This window comes from Mya arenaria, chromosome 8, assembly GCF_026914265.1.
Source record: "Mya arenaria isolate MELC-2E11 chromosome 8, ASM2691426v1".
In the NCBI taxonomy this organism is placed as follows: Eukaryota; Metazoa; Mollusca; class Bivalvia; order Myida; family Myidae; genus Mya; species Mya arenaria.
In genome coordinates, this window is record NC_069129.1 from 77591 (window position 1) to 102050 (window position 24460).

General features: G+C 37.9%; 1 protein-coding gene across 2 annotated transcripts in view; it reads left to right on the forward strand.

Annotated features, from left to right (window-relative positions):
• Nucleotides 1–24460, forward strand: part of LOC128243706 (small conductance calcium-activated potassium channel protein-like) — a 55625-nt gene that overhangs the window by 24213 nt on the left and 6952 nt on the right. For both annotated transcript variants that reach the window (XM_052961624.1, XM_052961625.1), the window contains exon 2: nt 22085–22169. The gene's annotated coding sequence lies outside the window, so the exon portion shown is untranslated. The remainder of the gene's footprint in view (nt 1–22084; nt 22170–24460) is intronic.

The window sequence follows — 24460 nt, forward strand, 5'->3', positions numbered from 1 at the left end:
AATTTCGTTCGGCAGGTTATATTGTCCGCCATGTAATTTCGTTCGGCAGGTTATATTGTCCGCCATGTAATTTCGTTCGGCAGGTTATATTGTCCGCCATGTAATTTCGTTCGGCAGGTTATATTGTCCGCCATGTATTTCGTTCGGCAGGTAATATTGTCCGCCATGTAATTTCGTTCGGCAGGTTATATTGTCCGCCATGTAATTTCGTTCGGCAGGTTATATTGTCCGCCATGTATTTCGTTCGGCAGGTAATATTGTCCGCCATGTAATTTCGTTCGGCAGGTAATATTGTCCGCCATGTAATTTCGTTCGGCAGGTTATATTGTCCGCCATGTAATTTCGTTCGGCAGGTAATATTGTCCGCCATGTAATTTCGTTCGGCAGGTAATATTGTCCGCCATGTAATTTCGTTCGGCAGGTTATATTGTCCGCCATGTATTTCGTTCGGCAGGTTATATTGTCCGCCATGTAATTTCGTTCGGCAGGTAATATTGTCCGCCATGTAATTTCGTTCAACAGGTAATATTGTCCGCCATATAATACGGTTCAACAGGTCATCATTTGGTCCGATATGTAATTTGGTTCAACAGTAAATTTGATTTAACGGGTAATTTGGTTTAAAAGGTCATTTTTGTATCCGCTTTGTCTCTTTCAAACTATATTTGAAAATATAGTAAACTGAAATATGCTTCCTGACAAATTGAATAAACCCGGGGACGGATTTAAATGATATCGATGATAAACTATCAACTCAGTTTAAACGTTCAGGTAATGTTCAAGACAGCATCGGTTCAAGCCATCGATATCTTGTCAGCATTCATTAGCCAAGTACTGCTTTAATTAACAACCATTATTGAATTGTTTAGGGGATTCCTAGCTCTCGCTGTCACGGCAATGGCACCAGAATATACAGATAAATGGTGAGCGTGGTTATATTGTTGAATGGTGAGGTCATGGTCCTGATTTCCATACATGTTTCTATGGCGCAAATACGAATGTCAAGGACAGCAATATGACGGTTAGGCAGATATGCAGGTGGGACCTAGAAAAATATGCCACCACCCTGTACTCCCCTGTGCTCTCTAGTACGGGTTTGGGCAGATATGCATGTGGGACCTAGATAAATATGCCACCACCCTGTACTCCCCTGTGCTCTCTAGTACGGGTTTGGGCAGATATGCATGTGGGACCTAGATAAATATGCCACCACCCTGTACTCCCTTGTGCTCTCTAATACGGGTTTGGGCAGATATGCATGTGGGACCTAGATAAATATGCCAACACCCTGTACTCCCTTGTGCTCTCTAGTACGGGTTTGGGCAGATATGCAGGTCGGATCTAGATAAATATGCCACCACCCTGTACTCCCTTGTGGTCTCTAGTACGGGTTTGGGCAGATATGCAGGTGGGACCTAGATAAATATGCCACCAACCTGTACACCCTTGTGCCCTCTAGTACGGGTTTGGGCAGATATGCAGGTGGGACCTAGATAAATATGCCACCACCCTGTACTCCCTTGTGCTCTCTAGTACGGGTTTTGGCGGATATGCAAGTGGGACCTAGATAAACATGCCACCACCCTGTACTCCCCTGTGCTCTCTAGTGCGGGTTTGGGCAGATATGCAGGTGGTACCTAGATAAATATGCCACCATCCCGTACTCCATTATGCTCTCTAGTACGGGTTTGGGCAGATATGCAGGTGGTACCTAGATAAATATGCCACCACCCTGTACTCCCTTGTGCTCTCTAATACGGGTTTGTACAGATATGAAGGTGGGACCTAGATAAATATGTTCCCATCCCGTACTCCCTTGTGCTCTCTAGTACGGGTTTGGGCAGATATGAAGGCGGGACCTAGATAAATATGTAACCATCCCGTTATCCCTTGTGCTCTCTAGTACGGGTTTGTACAGGTATGAAGGTGGGACCTAGATAAATATGTAACCATCCCGTACTCTCTTGTGCTCTCTTGTACGGGTTTGGGCAGATATGAAGGTGGGACCTAGATAAATATGTTCCGATCCCGTACTCCCTTGTGCTCCCTAGTACGGGTTTGGGCAGATATGCAGGTGGGACCTAGATAAATATGCCACCACCCTGTACTCCCTTGTGCTCTCTAGTACGGGTTTGTACAGATATACAGGTGGGACCTAGATAAATATGTTCCCATCCCGTACTCCCTTGTGCTCTCTAATAAGGGTTTGTACAGATAAACAGGTGGGACCTAGATAAATATGTTCCCATCCCGTACTCCCTTGTGCTCTCTAATACGGGTTTGTACAGGTATGAAGGTGGGACCCAGATAAATATGGTCCCATCTCGTACTCCCTTGTGCTCTCTAGTAAGGGTTTGTAGAGGTATGAAGGTGGGACCTAGATAAATATGTTCCCATCCCGTACTCCCTTGTGCTCTCTAGTACGGGTTTGTACAGATATGCAGGTGGGACCTAGATAAATATGTTACCGTCCCGTACTCCCTTGTGCTCTCTAGTACGGGTTTGTACAGGTATGAAGGTGGGACCTAGATAAATATGTTACCATCCCGTACTCCCTTGTGCTCTCTAGTACGGGTTTGAGCAGATATGAAGGTGGGACCTAGAAAATTATGTTACCATCCCGTACTCATTTGTGCTCTCTAGTACGGGTTTGGGCAGATATGCAAGTGGGACCTAGATAATTATGTTACCATCCCGTACTCCCTTGTGCTCTCTAGTACGGGTTTGTACAGGTATGAAGGTGGGACCTAGATAATTATGTTACCATCCCGTACTCCCTTGTGCTCTTTAGTACGGGTTTGTACAGGTATGAAGGTGGGACCTAGATAATTATGTTACCATCCCGTACTCCCTTGTGCTCTCTTGTACGGGTTTGAATAGGTATGAAGGTGGGACCTAGATATTTATGTTACCATCCCGTACTCCCTTGTGCTCTCTAGTACGGGTTTGAACAGGTATGAAAGTGGGACCTAGATAATTATGTAACCATCCCGTTATCCCTTGTGCTCTCTAGTACGGGTTTGTACAGGTATGAAGGTGGGACCTAGATAATTATGTTACCATCCCGTACTCCCTTGTGCTCTCTAGTACGGGTTTGGGCAGATATGAAGGTTGGACCTAGATAATTATGTAACCATCCCGTACTCCCTTGTGCTCTCTAGTACGGGTTTGTACAGGTATGAAGGTGGGACCTAGGTAAATATGTTACCATCCCGTACTCCCTTGTGCTCTCTAATACGGGTTTGTACAGGTATGAAGGTGGTACCTAGATAAATATGCCACCACCCTGTACACCCTTGTGCTCTCTAGTACGGGTTTGAGCAGATATGCAGGTGGGACCTAGATAAATATGCCACCACCCTGTACTCCTTTGTGCTCTCTAGTACGGGTTTGGGCAGATATGCAGGTGGGACCTAGATAAATATGCCAACACCCTGTACTCCCTTGTGCTCTCTAGTACGGGTTTGAGCAGATATGCAGGTGGGACCTAGATAAATATGCCACCACCCTGTACTCCCTTGTGCTCTCTAGTACGGGTTTGGGCAGATATGCAGGTGGGACCTAGATAAATATGTTACCATCCCGTACTCCCTTATGCTCTCTAGTACGGGTTTGGGCAGATATGCAGGTGGGACCTATATAAATATGCCACCATCCCGTACTCCCTTATGCTCTCTAGTACGGGTTTGGGCAGATATGCAGGTGGTACCTAGATAAATATGCCACCACCCTGTACTCCCTTATGCTCTCTAGTACGGGTTTGGGCAGATATGAAGGTGGGACCTAGATAAATATGTTACCATCCCGTACTCCCTTATGCTCTCTAGTACGGGTTTGGGCAGATATGAAGTTGGGACCTAGATAAATATGTTACCATCCTGTACTCCCTTATGCTCTCTAGTACGGGTTTGGGCAGATATGAAGGTGGGACCTAGATAATTATGTTACCATCCCGTTATCCCTTGTGCTCTCTAGTACGGGTTTGCAACGCCAATGTAGAAATTGTAAGTGACGATCAAAAAACAGCATTTGAGAAGCACTGAAAAAGATAAATACAGATATGTCAACACGAATGTAAGCGTATATACAATATCAAATAATAAGATACTGCAACAATTTCCTTTACAGTATTGAACAATTTGTTATCAAAAAACACTAGTGCTTGACTACCCCAACGCCATATATAGGGAGAACATTGTACTGGATATTTAACAATGTTAGAAAAAAAGTTACGTTTCTTAAAAGAAAATGATTTGTTAAAGGTAACCGCTGAGTATTCGATATAGTGACCACATCCGGTGTTCAAACAATGCGGTAAACATGTAAACAAAAAACTTTGACCATGTAGATCCAGCATGTTCAGTCTGTTCTTTGAATCACAAAACCATTTAGCTTCAAAATTAAGATGGAAAGTAGCCAATGATCTGATATGTTATAACCATACTTTGATTCACTGTCATGTGATAAAAAATGATGTCACCGAGTATTCATTTCCAAATTCGTTTAATTTACCCTTTTCATGAGAATGACCGAGAATCTCCGAGTCGTTCATTGAAACAAATATCTTCGTCGTGATTACCGTATTTTGTAGTCATGCATAAAGGTCAGTGTCAGGTTAATTGTGTCGAAAAACACCAATATCTTGGCAACAATATGAACAAAGATAGTGCGCTCGTGCCTAAGCGGTGGTTTACCACCTCAGTCTATGAACCAGTTGTAATCTGTACACTGAAAAATAAGAAGTGTAATGCCATACAAACTTCCTTCCTACAGACTTATACGATTGTCAGGCCTCAAGCAGATACAAACTTTTCCGGCCTGTGACAGATTCGTGTTGAAATTTTAACATACTTGTCCTAGCTATACTACCGTCAACTTGACTATCTCAGTTGCTATCGTTACAGTGACGTTTAGTCACACGTCGATCGGTTACTTATAGCACGATAAAAATGCTTATTGCGTAGTGCCCCCTTTAAAAACTTAATTAAATGTTAAATGTTCAATAATTCTACGTATGCTAAATCGTCTCTGATAAATGCACCAAAAAATAGCTCCAGTGAGTATTCTATGGTCATTTTCCTATCCCCAAACGCTTCCTTGTTGTCCGTAGTAAAAACAAATCACACCCCAAGGTTATATGGTAACAGGTAACATATACTTGGTGTTTGCATTTTTGTGTCGTTCAATGACAAACAAGGATTTTTCAAATTTCACTAATCATTTTCGTAGGCAAAAACACAGAAATAAGTCCAAAATTGACAATATACAGAAAATAGAGCCAAAATTGAACTGTAACATATACATAGAAATCGTAGGAAAATCGTATCACAGTCATGTCAATGGTGACCAATAGTCGCTTATAGTGTTTGTTTTTACATACAATCGAATATTGTCGGATGGTAAAAGGGGAAACTTTTTTCACGGAGTCTTACACTATGCTACATACATTGAACTTAATTTTTATCTGTCGGAGTGTTGGAACTTTGATTCTTGGAATGCGGTGATATATCATGTATTTGTAGGATCTGTTGAGTAATCCACTTGACCAGCCAGTCAAGTGTATTGCTTAAAGACAAAAGTAGATCCAATCAACTTCAAGAGACATGTAATAGTACAGAAAAACAAAAGAGCCAATCTGATTCTTGAAACACTTAAGAGCCCGGGGAATCTAGGAAGAGGCAAAATGCTGGTACAGAGTAGGAACATTATAAGGATGGAGAAATGTATGGTTAATTTCGAATAAGTCGTATTTTGCAGTTATAAAGTTGGATATTATAAATGCATAAGTATTCAATCCATGAAAAATGTGCTGCTACGGATAGGTCGATACCAACGATGTTCTCATGGTCTTAGCGTTTACAATACGTCAGGGAAAGTAACTGTCCTGCTTAGGGAATATGTTATACAAGTATAATGCCAATCGCTTTGAAACTTTCATACATCTTAAAAAGGAGAGAAAAAAGATGAATACCGAATATACTGCAAAATTTGGATTTCCTAGGTTTACAATTAATTATTGGCTGACATGACGAAATTATTAATGTGTAAAAATTAATAACTGTGGCTCCTTCAGCCTGTCAGCCTTCCAAGGTATCATTAATTATGAGTTTGCGGGAAAACTACAGATACCTAATTAACACAGCTATCATACTAATTCATTTATATTAAGAGGGACTTGTACAGCATTAAGAATCTGAAGAACTTGATGGGTCCCATCATAATAGTTTTTCTTGTTTTCGTTCTAAGTTGTAATCATCCGAAGCCTCTTAATTCCCTGTGATGTAAACCCAATCCAATTAAACATCCAGGTACATGGCTTAATTACCAGGCTTGTTATCGAAGCGGTCATACGATAATGGAATAACCTGTCACAGAATTTCTGATGATACCAATTTATTTGCGGAAATTGTAAAAACACCTCTTGGCGACATAAAACTTCGGAAAGTAATTGATAAAATATAGCCTTTTAGCTAACGAGGTTGGGACTGACTGTACTGTGGCATTATCGCTCGTGAAAAAGCCCTTGGCTGGAACCCAATGTCACATAACGTTCTAATCTTATGACGTCAATTGGTAGCCTCACGTGACTCGCATCTTGAGCCAACTGAAATTTGCAGTTATATACCCTGTATGCTGTAACTGTTTAATTGCATTTTGTTCTTTGCATGTGTGCATGTAAAACATACGGTTTTCTCCATAACATACGGAACTTTACGACACGGAGATATGCGACTACTATTCTTTACTCGTTCTAATGAACACATCAACGCATCATTCCTCCATGTATTGGTTACGTTACGGTTACAAAATAGAACGTTTCAAAGAATCTCAAATGATCATTTCTTTCGTGCTTATATTGACATTAAGGAAGGGGATGGTGGGCATGTTCTCTGTAATTTAGAATAAGTATAGCACAAGAAATAAACAAAAAGCTGTTTTAAATTTAAACGAATTAACATAAATTGTATTTTCGATTGTGAACATTCTGTGTTTTAGGCCTTCAGTCAAATAGGTTTTCGTTTGGCAACAGGTACAAAATGTGTGCGTGCATTTCTATCTCAACACAACTAACAAAACCTCTATAATCCAAACCCATAGAAGATCAGACAGTGCGTGTGCGATTCCTGTAGACTGGCACTAGTACGATTCCTGTAGACTGGTACTTGTGCGAGTTCTGTAGACTGGGACTTGTGCGAGTCCTGAAGACTGGTACTTATGCGAGTCCTGAAGACTGGTACTTGTGCGAGTCCTGAAGACTGATACTTAAGCAAGTCCTGAAGACTGGTACTTGTGCGAGTCCTGAAAACTGGTACTTGTGCGAGTCCTGAAGACTGGTACTTGTGCGATTCCTGTAGACTGGTACTTGTGCGAGTCCTGTAGACTGGTACTTGTGCGAATTCTGTAGACTGGTACTTGTGCGAGTCCTGAAGACTGGTACTTATGCGAGTCCTGAAGACTGGTACTTGTGCGAGTCCTGAAGACTGGTACTTGTGCGATTCCTGTAGACTGGTACTTGTGCGAGTCCTGTAGACTGGTACTTGTGCGAGTCCTGAAGACTGGTACTTGTGCGATTCCTGTAGACTGGTACTTGTGCGGGTCCTGAAGACTGGTACTTGTGCGGGTCCTGAAGACTGGTACTTGTGCGATTCCTGTAGACTGGTACTTGTGCGAGTCCTGAAGAATGGTACTTGTGCGAGTCCTGTAGACTGGTACTTGTGCGAGTCCTGAAGACTGGTAGTTGTGCGAGTCCTGTAAACTTGTTCTTATGCGAGTCCTGTAGACTGGTACTGGTGCGAGTCCTGTAGACTGGTACTTGTACGAGTCCTGTAGACGGGTACTTGTATGAGTCCTGTAGACTGGTACTTATGCGAGTCCTGTTGACTGGTACTTGTGCGAGTCCTGTAGACTGGTTCTTCTGCGAGTCCTGTAGACTGGTAATTGTGCGAGTCCTGTGGACTGGTACTTGTGCGAGTTCTGTAGACTGGTACGTGTGCGAGTCCTGTAGACTGGTACTTGTGCGATTCCTGCAGACTGGTACTTATGCGAGTCCTGTAGACTGGTACTTGTGCGAGTCATGTAGACTTGTTCTTATGCGAGTCCTGTAGACTGGTACTTATGCGAGTCCTGTAGACTGGTACTTGTGCGAGTCCTGTAAACTGGTTCTTGTGCAAGTCATGTAGACTGGTACTTGTGCGAGTCTTGTAGACTGGTACTTGTGCGAGTCCTGTAGACTGGTACTTATGCGAGTCCTGTAGACTGGTACTTGTGCGAGTCCTGTAAACTGGTTCTTGTGCAAGTCATGTAGACTGGTACTTGTGCGAGTCTTGTAGACTCGTAATAATACCTGACCATAAAAGTTCATACAGCTCGTGTGCGATTCCTGTATGTGGTATAGCTGCTACGTTACTTTTTTCTTTTGTGCAATAAGCTATGTTTATTTTGAAGGTTCCAAATTTCATTTAACAATCATTGTTAGCTTCATACCTGTGATTTACACATAAAATTGACACCATTCGAAAAAAATCAATGTAAGGCTTTATTAAGTATTTCAGTCAACTTTCGCGCGAGTTTCTTTGGTGCTATTGATTAACTGTTAAATGTGACTTGACCATCCACATTTGAAATATAATGTTGCTTTTCTATTTTTAAATGAAACAACCAATCACAAAGTGATAATTTATAATTCTTCTACTGAAACATGATACTCCACCGCAAAGCATGAATAAGGTTAAACATAATCGTATGTATACGACGAAGTTCACTTGTATGAGTCGAATAAACTGTCTGTTCTGTTCTGTTCATACAAAAACTAGTGAAAACATTTGACGAACCGCATGTATGATCTGCTTTCATTATCCAGACAAGACATACTTCAGGTGACATTTTGCCAGAGTCGATACTTATAGGTAATTGAATTTGTGTTCAAATAGATGCTCAAGTTCTCAAACGGAGTTGTGCGACATCAGTTCCATTTCCAGCGTTGAGATTTAGCGCTGAATAAAACGGTGGCGATTCAAAATAGTCCAAGAGATGAACAAGATGACTGTCATTAGAATGCTATTTGAAAATGACTACAATGCATGTACTTGAGTTAGCAGTTTTAGGTATAAACCGTCGAATTTACATACCTCAAAACACCCGTCACGTGAAACACACCAAACTCGAAATGCCTTATGCACTACATCAAAAATCGGGAAGTAATTGTCCGCATGTTATAACACTAGTTTTCATAAACACTGTATTGAAAATCATTGCATGTTTCAAGAATATAGAACTGCTGTATTTGTGTGTCAATTGGTCAATTGAATTGATGTACAAGTAGTCGTTTCTTTGTTTTGTTCCTTTTCCGTTGCGATATGGGTGAGACCTAGTACCTTGTCGGAATTCATATTTGTGTTTAAACACGTATTGCACGTGAACCAAATGCTCTCCGGGAGTCTTATCATTCACATTACGAAAACAAATCATACTTTTCTGCCTCACTGTTGGTGTAAGAAGACTTTGCTTTTATTTACAGAAAGCATTTCGTAAAACAACATTTCTCTCTGTGATAGGTTTGCGACTGCAAACCGCAACAAATGGCCATCTTTCTTCTGTTGCGGTTGACCTGAGCTTCGATAGCTGTTTTTTTCCTTTTTAAGACATCATTTGCTCTATTGGGTTATTCATATTTGTTGTATGAGTTCAGATCGTTTCATAATCTGGCATGACACGAATCAAGGCGAGTTTCTGCCTCATTTGACGCCAATCAGCGGCAGTATTACAGATAACGGAGACAAATATCCCATGAAGTGCGAATCGCAGACATTGCGACAGATCGAGATTAAAGAAAGCATGCGTGGTGGGTAAACAGTAATTACAGAAAATAGAATTCGATTAGTTAAGACGATTGTATAGACGTTTACAGGATCGATCTGAGATTTTTTCAGCGTTTGTAAATTTTCTAGTTGCCAGTGCGTAACATTACACAATATTTGTCAGTATGTTACACTAAATTATGCTTTCCAATATGTAACAATGTACGATACTTGTTAATATGTGATATTACACGCTAGTATCAGTATGTAACAATGTACGATACTTGTTAATATGTGATATTACACGCTAGTATCAGTATGTAACAATGTACGATACTTGTTAATATGTGATATTACACGCTAGTATCAGTATGTAACACTACACTATACCTGCCAGTATATAACACTTACAGGGGTTGTATTCTAAATCAGAAAGATGACCTGAAGTAATATACAAATGTTTAAGAAAACACGCGTATCGTGTTTTAAGGCAAAGTGTTGTGTAAAAAATGAGTTTAAAAGAGTGTAAACTAGTTTCACAACGTTAACGCTAGGGATGCTTAGTATCCATGCAAGTTGCTGCATTTAGTGGGAGCGCCTTTATTTTTTCCCATAGTGCCAAACAGTAAATTGCAAGTAATTGGGATTGATTGCCGAAGCCAAGTCTGGCACGTATATCTTCATTAGGTCTGTCACTGATAGATAGCAATGTTGAATTATTGCAAACAAACGCCCGACCTTTGTAAATATTTGTCTTGCATAAAGCGATGTTGTGCTTGTTTCCTATCTTGTTAGGAAAGCTGTTAATGAATTTGTCGAGCGGCGTATTGAAAGGCTGGGTAGAAGGATTAGTGTTTGTTTTCCTTGAATTACTGTTAGGCCACCACGTTCTGATACATGTTAAATGTTGAGTTCCAGTGCTTGTGCATCTAAACTAAGTCAGCTTATCTATGCAATTCGGGTTTGTAGTAATATGCCAGAGTCAATCGTTTAGTGCATGCAAGGCATTGCATCTTGTTGGCTTCTATATATAATAGATGCCTAGAGAAATGTGCCAGTCTTATGTCGGTCTATTTGATATATATTTTGTTAACAAAATTCACTTTCGCAAACAGATTGCACACTTATAAGACTAAAGATTGCTGACCTTTGTTCACAGAACAGCTGTAACTACTGAGTAACCTCGATATCCTATAATCGTGGAAGATCAGACAGTTTTTGTGTGAGTCATATTGGTTGGTACTTATTTATGGTAATGACTTCTATATTTCTGCCACATTTCATCATTTACCTCTTTTGATCTTATAGATGTTATTGCAGGGTACAGAAATAAGCAATGAAAATAAAATGCTCTTAACAACATTGTGGTGTAGCCTGATATTTGTGGCATCTGTTTTCGGCTTTGGCTCGATAACGTTTCATTCATCCCAAATGGAACGTAATTGTAATTTAATGTGTGCAGCTATAATTCTTAGGCGACATATGTTGTATATGAAATATTTGTCTGAAATTTACTAGACTTATAAAGCGAAACTGTCAATTTATTTCGAAGAAACCTGAATACGCCTAATTCTAATAGTAATAGATATAAGCAATAAAGAAGACCCGAAGGATCCTGTTAAATGCCTTTTAATCCTCTTTACTAATCGAATTTCGTGTGCTGTAATTGCTGAGTCCTCCACGACGCTCTCTCTGATCTAGATATGTCGCAATGTCTGTGATGTTCGCACTTGATGGACCATTAGTTTCGGTAAATTGTTATACCGCCTGATGATTGACGTCAGATGAAGCAGAAACTCAGATCAGCCCTCCGTCGAATTGTGTCACGGGAGACAAAACTAGCTAAGTAAAAAGTTTTTTTGGCAAATCGGCATCCTAGCTTAGGCTATTTACTAATGGTATGATCATCTATTTGGCCATCACAAACTTATACACACTATAATGAAAATGTAATACACAACAATATTAAGCCTTGAAACCAAGCTAATGGTAGCTAAATATGATATTAATGAGCAATTCAAGAAAACACAAGATAACGAATCAGATATATTAGGAGTCCTCTTTATCGGAACTTTCGAAATCATAGGAAACGTATCTGACAATACTGTTTATTACCTTGACATTTTAACAAATGCTTTAACCGAGCGTAATTGTATAAAATGTATTCAACGTAAATCTGTAAGCAGAACAGCAAAGAAAATGGTATTCGGTTTCAACAATAATCTGAGTACATAGTTTACATTTACGATCTTCACTGATAATATTAGAGCCCTGTCGGACCGTATTTGGTACAAAAACGAATATGGTACAAATTTGTACCATATTCGGCCGAATATGGTACAACTGTCTAATTGTACCATATACGTATCTGCAGTTTTGGGGTAAAATGCCTGACCAAATATGGTACAAACTTGTACCATATTCGGATGAAAAATGTACCACATTCGTTCCGAATATGGTACACACTCATCATCGTCATCGTCATCATCATCATCGTCATCATCATCATCATCATCATCATCATAACTACAATTTGCATCAACGTCATCAATACCATCATGAAAATAATCATCATCGTCATCATCATCATCATCATCATCATCATCATCATCATCATCATCATCATCAGCATCATCATCATCATCATAATCATCATCATCGGCGGCCGGTAATCATTGGCGTCAACATAATAAAAAACTTTTTTCATCATCATCATTATAATCATTATCATCGGCCGATAAACATCGCAGTTATCATCATCACAATCATCAAACCCCAATCATCATCACCATTGTCATCATCATCAATTACATCATCATCGTCACCATTAACGCCATTATCATCATCATCGTCATGATGATGACAAAAGTTTTGATGATGATGACGACGATCAAAATTACCGTCATCATCATCATCATTATCATCATCATCATCACCACAATCATCAAACCCCAATCATCATAACCACTGTCATCATCATCACCACCACCATCATCATCACAATTTTTTTACCATCATCATCATCACAAATGTTTTGTCATCATCATCATCACATATTCATTTTACATTTTGTATTTTATAATTTGTTTCATTCAAGAGATTCAACAAACTTGTACTTTTTTCATTTATTGGTATACTGACAGGATTTTTCAAAGTAATATTGAAGAACATAGAACAGCATTTAAATTTTAATCCAACTGTAGCATTTTGACCAGACATAATATACATATATACATTCATTTTAGTAGCAGCCAAAATATCCCAAATGTGCTTCGTAAAAAGTTACCATTAAATGAGCAAATGACAACAAATTTCCGGTAGAAGAACATAATCATCAATCACAAAAATAACATAACAGGTTTCCAAACACCGATATACATGTATATTTCACCTGTAATGTCTGTACATGACATCTATGATATCATACCAACCGATTCCACTAACACGCAAACGCAGCCATGCGTTTGCCCATTTTGGCCCCTTGATGATTTCTTTTATTGCCGAAATAAGACCGCTGTTTCTGCCCGCTCTTGTTAATAGGAAACGAACGCTAACAGGATTTCTGTTACTAGTATCTAGTCCAATATCCGGCCGAATGTAAATTCTAGGTGTTTGCAAACTCATTGACCTTATGCTTTAGTGCTGTGCAAATTCGTACATTTATTTAAAAATATGAGGTTTTGATTCGAACCTTGCCACAAGATCAATGTATTTCTATTTTCAAAATTTACTTTCCCTTAATCAAGACAACATATTATAGATTCAAAACTTAAACTAAAATTATTAAGTTTTGTTTTATTTTTAGAATGTTTACATGAACGCTTTAAAAACGTTCTTTACAATTCTCTTGAATATTGAGTAAAAAATCGGACCAATTTTTTCGTATTCAAATAAAAAAAAGTTTAGGGTCGGGCGAAAAAAATAGGTAGGGTCGGGTCACCGGAACCAGACAATTTTTTTCTTTTCGCCTAATGTTTAGGAATACAGTCACACCTGTCTAAAGCAGCCAGTCAAACATCCTTATTTTTGGAGAGATATATTCATTTAAAAGAGCTCAAAATCTCTTAAATCGGATTTTGGTGAAAATACACTTTCGAAAAAAAAAGTTTTAAAAATTTGAAAATTGCTATTAATGATCTTGTGAATTGTTTGGGTCAATCTAAAACTACTGACCAAAGGATATTGAATTATATCGAAGAAATTCTATCGTAAAACAACTGCAAATGCATGAAATATGAATTTCGTTAGTTATTTTTTCGGCCCAATTTCTTGTTTATTTTTCGGATTTTCTCATGCAATATCTTCTTGTCAGAAGTTTTAGATTGACCCAAACAATGCACGAAATCATTAATATGGCTGACGCGACGTCATTCGACCAATCGAATGCGACGTCGACATTCCTGCAACGACGTTTGCTTAAAGCAATCATATCTGGACAAAACCTACCAATTATTATTAAAATGTATTAAAATATAAGCATTAATACCGAGGGGTATTAAACGATCAAATTTTCCAAGAAGCGCTGGCGCGCTTCATGGATTTGCTCGCCTACCTTTACCCTTACAAGTTCACACTCTATGAACATAACCAAAATGCGATAATCCTCAAACTTTTACAGAGTTACCTGGAGCAAGCACGTCTCTAGTCTTAGAGTACTAGTACTTAGTAACCAGTACTAAGCAGATACATTCGCCAGTAATTGACAACTGCCCTACTTGAAACAGCGGTAGGGTAAGAATGGCCGTAGAAATCATTTCGTGACCAATCTCCACGAAAGTATCTGGCCCGCCCGGGAATCGAACCCAGGCCGCCTGCGTGCCAATCTGACGCGCAACCGACTGAGCTAGCCGGCGAAACAGTTACACAACCAGCAAAATCCATGTAAAGTGTGGTTAGGTTAGCTGTTTCTGTTACTGCTAGTTACGACGACGACGACGACGACGACGACGACGACGATGATGATGATGATGATGATGATGATGATGATACTTTTGTCACTTCCAATATTAGGTTAATACAATGTATTTGAGTTTGAAAAAAAGTTTACACATTGGCAGACTATTTCATTTATTAAGAAATACATAATTTATGTACCATATACGTAGGCCATTTTCATTTTATGAGTTTTTTTGGTATGTACCAAATACGTTTTGGCGAGCATAGAAAAACTTATTCCAACCGAATATGGTACAATGTTTGTACCATATTCGGTCGAAAATTGTACCATATTCGGTCCGAATATGGTACATTTGTACCATATTCGACCGAATATGGTACATTTGTACCATATTCGTTTTTGTACCAAATACGGTCCGACAGAGCCCACCTCTCTCAATTTTCAAATCACGTGAGGATGATATTAATCGGGACAAATGGTGTTTTTATCCTATATGGATACAATCTTAGTAATATTAAGTATACAATAAGTAATATTTTACTTATTGTAAACTAACTGGCTTAGAATGTAACCATTTTGATTGGTCGATACGCAATCAACCCATTATCTAGAATTAGTGTATTTCCATGACCAATTCGATTGAAAGTAATTCTTGAAAAGGACGGCAAAAATACATTGTAAAATTAATTAAATTATTTGAACAACAGCCTACGAAACACTGACTGAGTAAATTTGATTTAAAATAATAATGTTCATGCAATGGTGTACTTGACCGCAGTATACGAAACGTTTGCCTCATCGCCGTATTGGGATTAAATGTTTAACAATCGATTATCATGAAATTAAAATTACAATTCACTGAAATCAGCGGTTGCTTTTATTTTTCCAGATTGTTGTTATACTGAAGATTCACTTTTTTAAATTTTAATTTAAACAGATACCACAACGACAATTATTCGCGCATATATATATCATAAATAACAAGAGAATGTATTAAAACCAAACAAAACACTTTTAATGCCGTAAAAGTATCAGATTTATTTCAAGGGCTGAAGAAGAACAAGCATATAAATACATTCTGAAGGAATTTAAATAAAATAATGCACAACGTGTATATGCTTACAAATATTTTGAGTAGTCGTAGCTTGAAAATCCCGCGGAAGATTGAAATTCTTACCGATAAATTGTAGTAGTAAAACAGGCAGATGAGCCGTTTCATAGGCTGAAAATGTAGGTTGCATTCTCAATAGTTATTGTACTTATATTCAAATTGAAAACTCTGTAAATAAAATACTCCATCTTCACTGATGAGACAACAACTTGACCCATTGTTTTTACTTTATGACTAACATTAAAATAATAGAAACGGTTCCCATAGCCAATGATATTTATAAAAATAAAAAAAATGGTATTGACATTCCTATCAATGCACATATTACATCGTTCAATATACATGTTGCACATAAGTGAACATGGTTCTTTCATTATCTTAGCCAAAACGTTTAAGGCTATTTGTTTACATATATTATATAATTTGAATAATACATAACAAAAACGGTGGGACGGGTTCGCCCTGTTCAATGCCAAGATCAATACCGAAAGGCTCAGAAAGTGACATACAATTACAATCTTTAAGACAGAATCTAAAATACTTATGAACAAATTAAATAATATTCAGCGTTTCGCAACTCATACCAGATTACATAAGTTTAATCCAAAGTGTTCCATGGATATCAGTAATAGATGCCCTTTTAAAGTCTAAAATGCACAATTTAATTTCGATTGATTAATCATAACATTTTGAAAAATAGTATATAATTTGAAAATAAAATCAGTGGCGCTACGATTACTTCTAAACCCGAATTGCGATGAAATAAATAAGTTGTCTCAGTTCATACTATTTGTTAACTCTATTCTGTAAAGTAGATGCAAGTTCATTTGTAGTTTTGCTGTAATATTTACTTAAGTTATGTCTCTAAAGCTCAAATCACATCGACTTTCTTTATAATTGGATCCATGACATCCTTACACCAACATCCAGGAAAAATATGATGTCACATTTATAATTAAAATCTCATCTCGACTAGATAGGGAAAAATACACTTCTTATAGTGTCAATAAAATCAACATTTCTGCATGTCAGGACGCTTGTGTCTTTTTAAATTCGATTCAGTTATCAGATTTTCCGTAATTGTCAAAGGGCAATCTAATTCATCAATATTCTATGGCTCATCTCTTAATACAAAATCGACTTTATTGATTCAATTAAATCGTGGACAATTTGATATTACTTGTAAATGTTATAACAACAGAACAAAACATATTTTTTACATTTTGTTTACATTACAACAAGACGCAGGCTTAGCTTTGAAGTAACTAGTATATTTCCATAACGGTATGCGGCTCGACTTGCTCAGAGTATTTAAAGACAGACTAGTACTTTACAACACATATAAATTGCTCATTAGCGTACTTATACAACACATATAGATTGCTCATTAGTGTATAAGAGTCATCGAAATGTAGGTCAAGTCTAACGAAAGCGATGTGACTATTTTTGGTGGTTTGTAACCGTGAAACTATTGCGTTTTTATAATTCCATATAGAATTTGTTCACTTGTTCGTTTACTTGAAAAGTATTATATACATATATGTGGTATCACAATTAAAATTCAAAAAGTGCTTTGCCTCAACCGTATCCCAACAGTATAGAAACGACAGGTAATAAATACTACTTGTGCATCTATTTAATTGTCCGGTCATACACAAACAGACAACTTTTTATTCCTCAAAATCCAATAAAATCAAGAAATGCTTTTTTTATAGTTTCTACTTAAAAAGCATGTCAAAATACTGTCGTTGAATATTATTCATGTCATTTATTAAAAAAAGCAGCTAGAAGATAATTTATAATACTCTTATAAGGCAGTTATTGCATTCTGTTAGTTTTGCATTACTTTTTTGCTTTATTGCTGCACTACCAACTTCAGTCCCATTTATGCTAGCGCTTTGGTTACGCACCCAGATATATCCTTTTAATAAGAGAGTGTATAGACAGTAAAAGCAGGCAAGCATTTACTTTGACATTGTCAATGTTGACAATCCATGTAAAACAAGAAACAAGCTCAGTAGCCAAACAATTAAACATAAACCCGGTTTAATGACACTGGGTTAACGCCAAAACATAGAACACAAAAACAAAATATCACGTACAAGAAACATGGAAGAACAGCACCAAACTCCACAAACAGCACAGTACATAGTACTTAGGTACCGCCTTGGAACGGTCAGTAAAATGTAAATTTAATGGCGGTTTAAACCCGTGTACGTTCACAAACATCACTCTTGTCCCGACAATTCTGAATAAAGTAAAAACGTAAAAGGTAAATCTTACCAAAGTATGCATTAACCTGATAAAACTAATAAGAAAACAAATAATGACTGCCATCTAGTATATACCTTGCACATGCTGACATAGCAGGTTTCGTAACTCACTTCAAATGTTTTTATGTAGTTTATAGATATTTCTTCACGACCAACTGTGAAGAAAAGTGACAGTTAAGAGAATCAAGCTCGTGTTCGTTTCCTGGGCAGAAACTAGAACTGGAGTCCTTTTAGAGAGCCTATGAGAAAGTACCGCTTGCGGGGATTTAACTCTCTTGAAAGAGAGGCGGACACCTGTACCACTCCATCACTCTCACCCTCCATTTTTTCGCATTCGTTTGCTTTTGTAGGAAACTAAACAGCTATCATGTTGATATACGAGTTTTGGCACACACTTAACACATCAGAGGCCATATTCACTATTGTCTTGAATCTGAGATTCTGACTCACGTTTAAAAAAGGGCATTCTTCAATGTTTCAAAATATTTATGTGACTAATTTTGAAAGAAGATGTGTGCCTGATAGGTAAACGTTTGCGTGTAGACGGTACAGCAGTTTTTGCCCTCTTTGCTCCTGTAAGAACATTTTTACAATTAAAATCTTTGTCTTAGTTTTAATCTCAAAGACTCAAGGCGCTAGTGAATATGGACCGGAGTAGTCATTGGCAAACCTCTTAAAACATATAACCATAATTTATTTCAACGTGCTGTATTACGAAAGTGAGTTGTTTTCAATTGCAAGCCGAGAGATTGGTAAATTGTTTCGACAATGTCTTCGCAAGAGCCGATTTGTATCTACGCAAGACATTGTATTGGGTGTGAGCACCTTTATTGTTTCCCGCGGTGGCCAAATCGTGAAATGCAACTAATCAGAATTGACTGCCGACGCCAAGTCTGTTATGTATATCTTCGTTAAGTCTGTCACTGATTGATAGCAATGTTTGATTGCAAACCACTTTTTTAATTTTTGTTGCTTCCTATATTGTTAGGAAAACTGTAACGTGAATCTGTAAAGGGACATTGTGCTTTGTGGGGAAGAAATATAACAGTTTATGTATTCCACGAACATTTGTTAGGCCACTTATGATAAATCATTTTAGGTTGTATGCCCGTTAACCGATACATCTATATACATATATACAGTGTTCGTAATCTAACAGGAATAAAGCAGTTCACAATAGTTTGTATGCATATTATGTGACATTAAGATAATTTGTAACAAAAATGCGAAGCGGTAAATGTTTATCATACATTGTTAGATCCAAATGCATTTCAATCGCGAATTCAAATTAAATTGAGCAGTCGGATGTTGTTCCTCTGAAACAAATCTTTGTTGGGGTAAAATATAAAACGGTTATATTGAAGGCTCCAGCGCACTGTTCGGATTGTTTTAGAGCGACAAAAACAATGTGCTCAGTTGTACTTGTCAAATCTTGTTTTAAAATACTAGGTTCAGCCTAAGTCTGGCAATGTCAATATCCCCTTTGGGAAATAAGGGTTATGAGTGGTTCAAAGGCTTAAAACGAAACGGCTCTATCTGCTTCTTTATTAAATCTCACTTAGAACATGTTGGCATTCACCCTTTGAGTGCATTAATTCAATTCAATTATTGTTTTAGTGGAGAAAGGCCGACGGCTTAAAGTACAAGTATATAAATTCACGAAAGCATTCACAGCAACAATAGTAAGCCATGCCATTTCACATAAACACTATGAGCAGTACAGTTGTCTGGATGATAGTGGGTAATGCCATTTCACATAAACACTATGAGCAGTACAGTTGTCTGGATGATAGTGGGTAATGCCATTTCACATAAACACTATGAGCAGTACAGTTGTCTGGATGATTGTGGGTAATGCCATTTCACATAAACACTATGAGCAGTACAGTTGTCTGGATGATAGTGGGTAATGCCATTTCACATGAACACTATGAGCAGTACAGTTGTCTGGATGATAGTGGGTAATGCCATTTCACATAAACACTATGAGCAGTACAGTTGTCTGGATGATAGTGGGTAATGCCATTTCACATAAACACTATGAGCAGTACAGTTGTCTGGATGATAGTGGGTAATGCCATTTCACGTGAACACTATGAGCAGTACAGTTGTCTGGATGATAGTGGGTAATGCCATTTCACATGAACACTATGAGCAGTACAGTTGTCTGGATGATAGTGGGTAATGCCATTTCACATAAACACTATGAGCAGTTCAGTTGTCTGGATGATAGTGGGTAATGCCATTTCACATAAATACTATGAGCAGTACAGTTGTGGATGATAGTGGGTAAGGCACAAATGTATGTTATTTTTTGTATTTTTTGGTTAAAACATGAACAGAATCAAATACTTCTTTAACATATTTTGTCGAAAGTTTACTATAAAATGCATTTTGAGTTGAATTTCATTCGGATAGATGACGTAAACATTTCTTAAATCTTCATATTATTTGCACAAAAACAAAACATGATATTAATCTTCAACCGCGGTTATATTATGTTCATAACAAAAATCTACATAGCCGTTCCACTCTAGGAATCCTATTATTCCTTCCAACTATTACAGGTCAATACATTTAATTGGTCGTATAATGTCGTCTTTGTTAGAATTCAAAACGGAACGCATCGTGAGTCCTGTAAACTAAATCAGTACTATACCCTTATTAAATATTAACTTTTCGATGAATACACGTATGATGTTCCCGGCCATTAATCGTTCTGCAAGCACGCCCATAGGTTCAACACGAATGAGGAAAGCAACTTGTTGGACAGATTTAGTAACATAATAAGCTTAAAGATGCACCCATACTACCAAAATAAGATTTACCACAATTAATATAAATGTTTTGATATACCAAAAAGGATGAATAAATGTCGAAACAATAGTTATTATGAAGGATACCGAGTTTAATTTGAAATAAAGGTGCAGAAAACACGGTATTTCTACTTTATGTGGCGATAGCTTTTTGAACACCAATCATTTAATATTTTAGGGTTTTCAGCTCTTAAATACACGGTTACAATGTTGTTATCAGGAATTTATAGTTCCATAAATACATAATTTAGTAAGTAGTTAAAGGTTAATCACTCAAAATCTATGTTTGCTTTACATGTGTATATATTGTATTGTGTATTGTATTTTGAACTTGAAGTTGTAGCTTAGGGTTCCAGCTAAAATCATACAATAACTAATATGAACAGATAAAATTGTAACCATGACGAAACCATGCCATGAACAAATAGTACTCTTTCAACATTCGAAGCATTTTTTCTTCTTTCACAACGAATTTGTTATGATTTATAAATGAACAACATCCATTATCCAGTTATTTTGTAGTAATCTTCATGCCATTTCGACTAATCAGATAGTCCGTTTTCCAAATACCAGACCTAGTTTTGAGTGTCAGTGGCTCATTTTGCTATGAAGAAACCCTGTTCTCCTTGTTTATAATCCCACTGGGAATACCGTTTTCGTGATATTTCATTACTGCTTGACAGGCAAATGACCTTATCGCGTGTCATCCCGAAAGCACATCAATGGGCGGGGTTGATGGCCGGGTAAACGGAGTAGAAACTTTGATTAAAGAAGTGAACATTCCAACTAAGGTCCTCAAGATTGGTGGAAATATTGTTTCGAATATTTAAGCGAATGTTTGGTGATTAAATCAAGTATTTGAAACGAAATACTGTCAACATAGATACTGATTGATATAATTATTGTGTTATATTTCACTCCTTTTCCAATGAGACGTAAAATATATTAGTAAATATAAATGAAGTGAGATGAAATTTTAGCAATATCCACGAGAATTATTCATAATGCTGAACTTAAGCGTTCCCCGCACAATTGTCTACTGTTTTAGCAAGAGAAACAGTTCTTCAGTCTTAATTTCTGCCATTAATTAAAGCTGTTGAAGGCCTATCCTTCTTTGTACATATCATTTGATTAATAATCTAAACAGAAATCTTGCTATTATAATTGGTTAATTGTTTTCCTACTTTCAGACAATGAGTGAAATTAGCCAAGTGAAAGAATGACCGTAGCTGCCTCAACATTATACCTCAACTTATGGACTTTTACATTTAACCGGTAAGTTTGTATTTAGTTGACATTTTTCTCTTTTCTTTCTTTTTTATATACTAGATAACAAAACTACTTGAATGGCTTTGGTGGGAGTTAGACCATGGCATGTCGTCAAACTGTAGTTTTTAAAGGTGACCTATCGATGTATTTTGACGATCAAGTAACACAACAAGTTAATTGTCCAAATGTCAGAAAGGAAATGTTAAAGACTCATTATTGCGGTATTCATCATAAACTTTTTAGCTGGCGATAAGGCTTGTGTGGCGGTTGTATAATGGCATAGCGTAATTCGTCCACAACGTGGTTATTTATGTATGTTTCTTGTCCCTGGGATTATATTATTTTCGAAACTAGGATACCAATTTCGCCGATCGTGGGAGGCATGGAATGTAAGGAAGTCATCATTTCTCACTACTGTGTTCATACATTGGTAACCATTCTGGTCACAACATATAACTCCATTGAATACCCTGGGCGATAGACTGCAGAAGCCTCGAACTCATGAATAATTAACGAGGTGCAATTTTGACGCTAGATTAGACGTTTGATTGGAGTTGCACCTTAGGTAATACGGAGATAGCTGCGAATTTGAAATTCCTGCATAACGAAGGTTCTCTAGCCTATTTTCACGCGGAACAGGCCTCTGTTAAATACGTAACAATATAGCGTTGATTCCGACGACAACTTTGGATTATTTTATGCGTCCATTCAAATAAAAAATGACAAATTTATGTAATCCGCATAGTTCTATCAAATGTGATTTAAACACACCGTACGTACTTCCCAACCAAACTATTCATTCCTTGTGCATTGTCTTAATCCAATGGGACCTGGGTTGGTGTAATTATAGTATATCAGAGTAATATGCCGTTGGTAGGATACAAACAGCGTTCTTGGTCTGGTTGCTATTGCACATTGGCATTACACCGACGCCGCCAAGCGCAGTATTAAGCTCGCTTTCTTCTACCGCATGACCCTGAATGGCCGTTAAGTGGTAAAACTGTATCACCTTCTTCTATCGCATGACCCTGAATGGCCGTAAAGTGGTAAAACTGTATTACCTGCTTCTATCGCATGACCCTGAATGGCCGTAAAGTGGTAACATCTTCTTCTATCGCATGACCCTGAATGGCCGTTAAGTGGTAAAACTGTATCACCTTCTTCTATCGCATGACCCTGAATGGCCGTTAAGTGGTAAAACTGTATTACCTGCTTCTATCGCATGACCTTGAATGGCCGTAAAGTGGTAACACCTTCTTCTATCGCATGACCCTGAATGGCCGTAAAGTGGTAAAACTGTATCACCTTCTTCTATCGCATGACCTTGAATGGCCGTAAAGTGGTAAAACTGTATCACCTGCTTCTACCGCATGATCCTGAATGGCCGTTAAGTGGTAAAACTGTATCACCTGCTTCTATCACATGACCTTGAATGGCCGTAAAGTGGTAATTCTGTATCACCTGCTTCTACCGCATGACCCTGAATGGCCGTAAAGTGGTAATACTGTATCACCTGCTTCTATCGCATGACCTTGAATGGCCGTAAAGTGGTAATTCTGTATCACCTGCTTCTATCGCATGACCTTGAATGGCCGTAAAGTGATAATACTGTATCACCTGCTTCTATCGCATGACCTTGAATGGCCGTAAAGTGGTAATACTGTATCACCTGCTTCTATCGCATGACCTTGAATGGCCGTAAAGTGGTAATACTATATCACCTGTTACTATCGCATGACCTTGAATGGCCGTAAAGTGGTAATACTATATCACCTGCTTCTATCGCATGACCTTGAATGGCCGTAAAGTGGTAATACTATATCACCTGCTTCTATCGCATGACCTTGAATGGCCGTAAAGTGGTAATACTATATCACCTGCTTCTATCGCATGACCTTGAATGGCCGTAAAGTGGTAATACTATATCACCTGCTTCTATCGCATGACCTTGAATGGCCGTAAAGTGGTAATACTGTATCACCTGCTTCTATCGCATGACCTTGAATGGCCGTAAAGTGGTAATACTGTATCACCTGCTACTATCGCATGACCTTGAATGGCCGTAAAGTGGTAATACTATATCACCTGCTTCTATCGCATGACCTTGAATGGCCGTAAAGTGGTAAAACTATATCACCTGCTTCTATCGCATGACCCTGAATGGCCGTAAAGGTGTAAAACTGTATCACCTGCTTCTATCACATGACCTTGAATGGCCGTAAAGTGGTAATACTGTATCACCTGCTTCTATCGCATGACCTTGAATGGCCGTAAAGTGGTAATACTGTATCACCTGC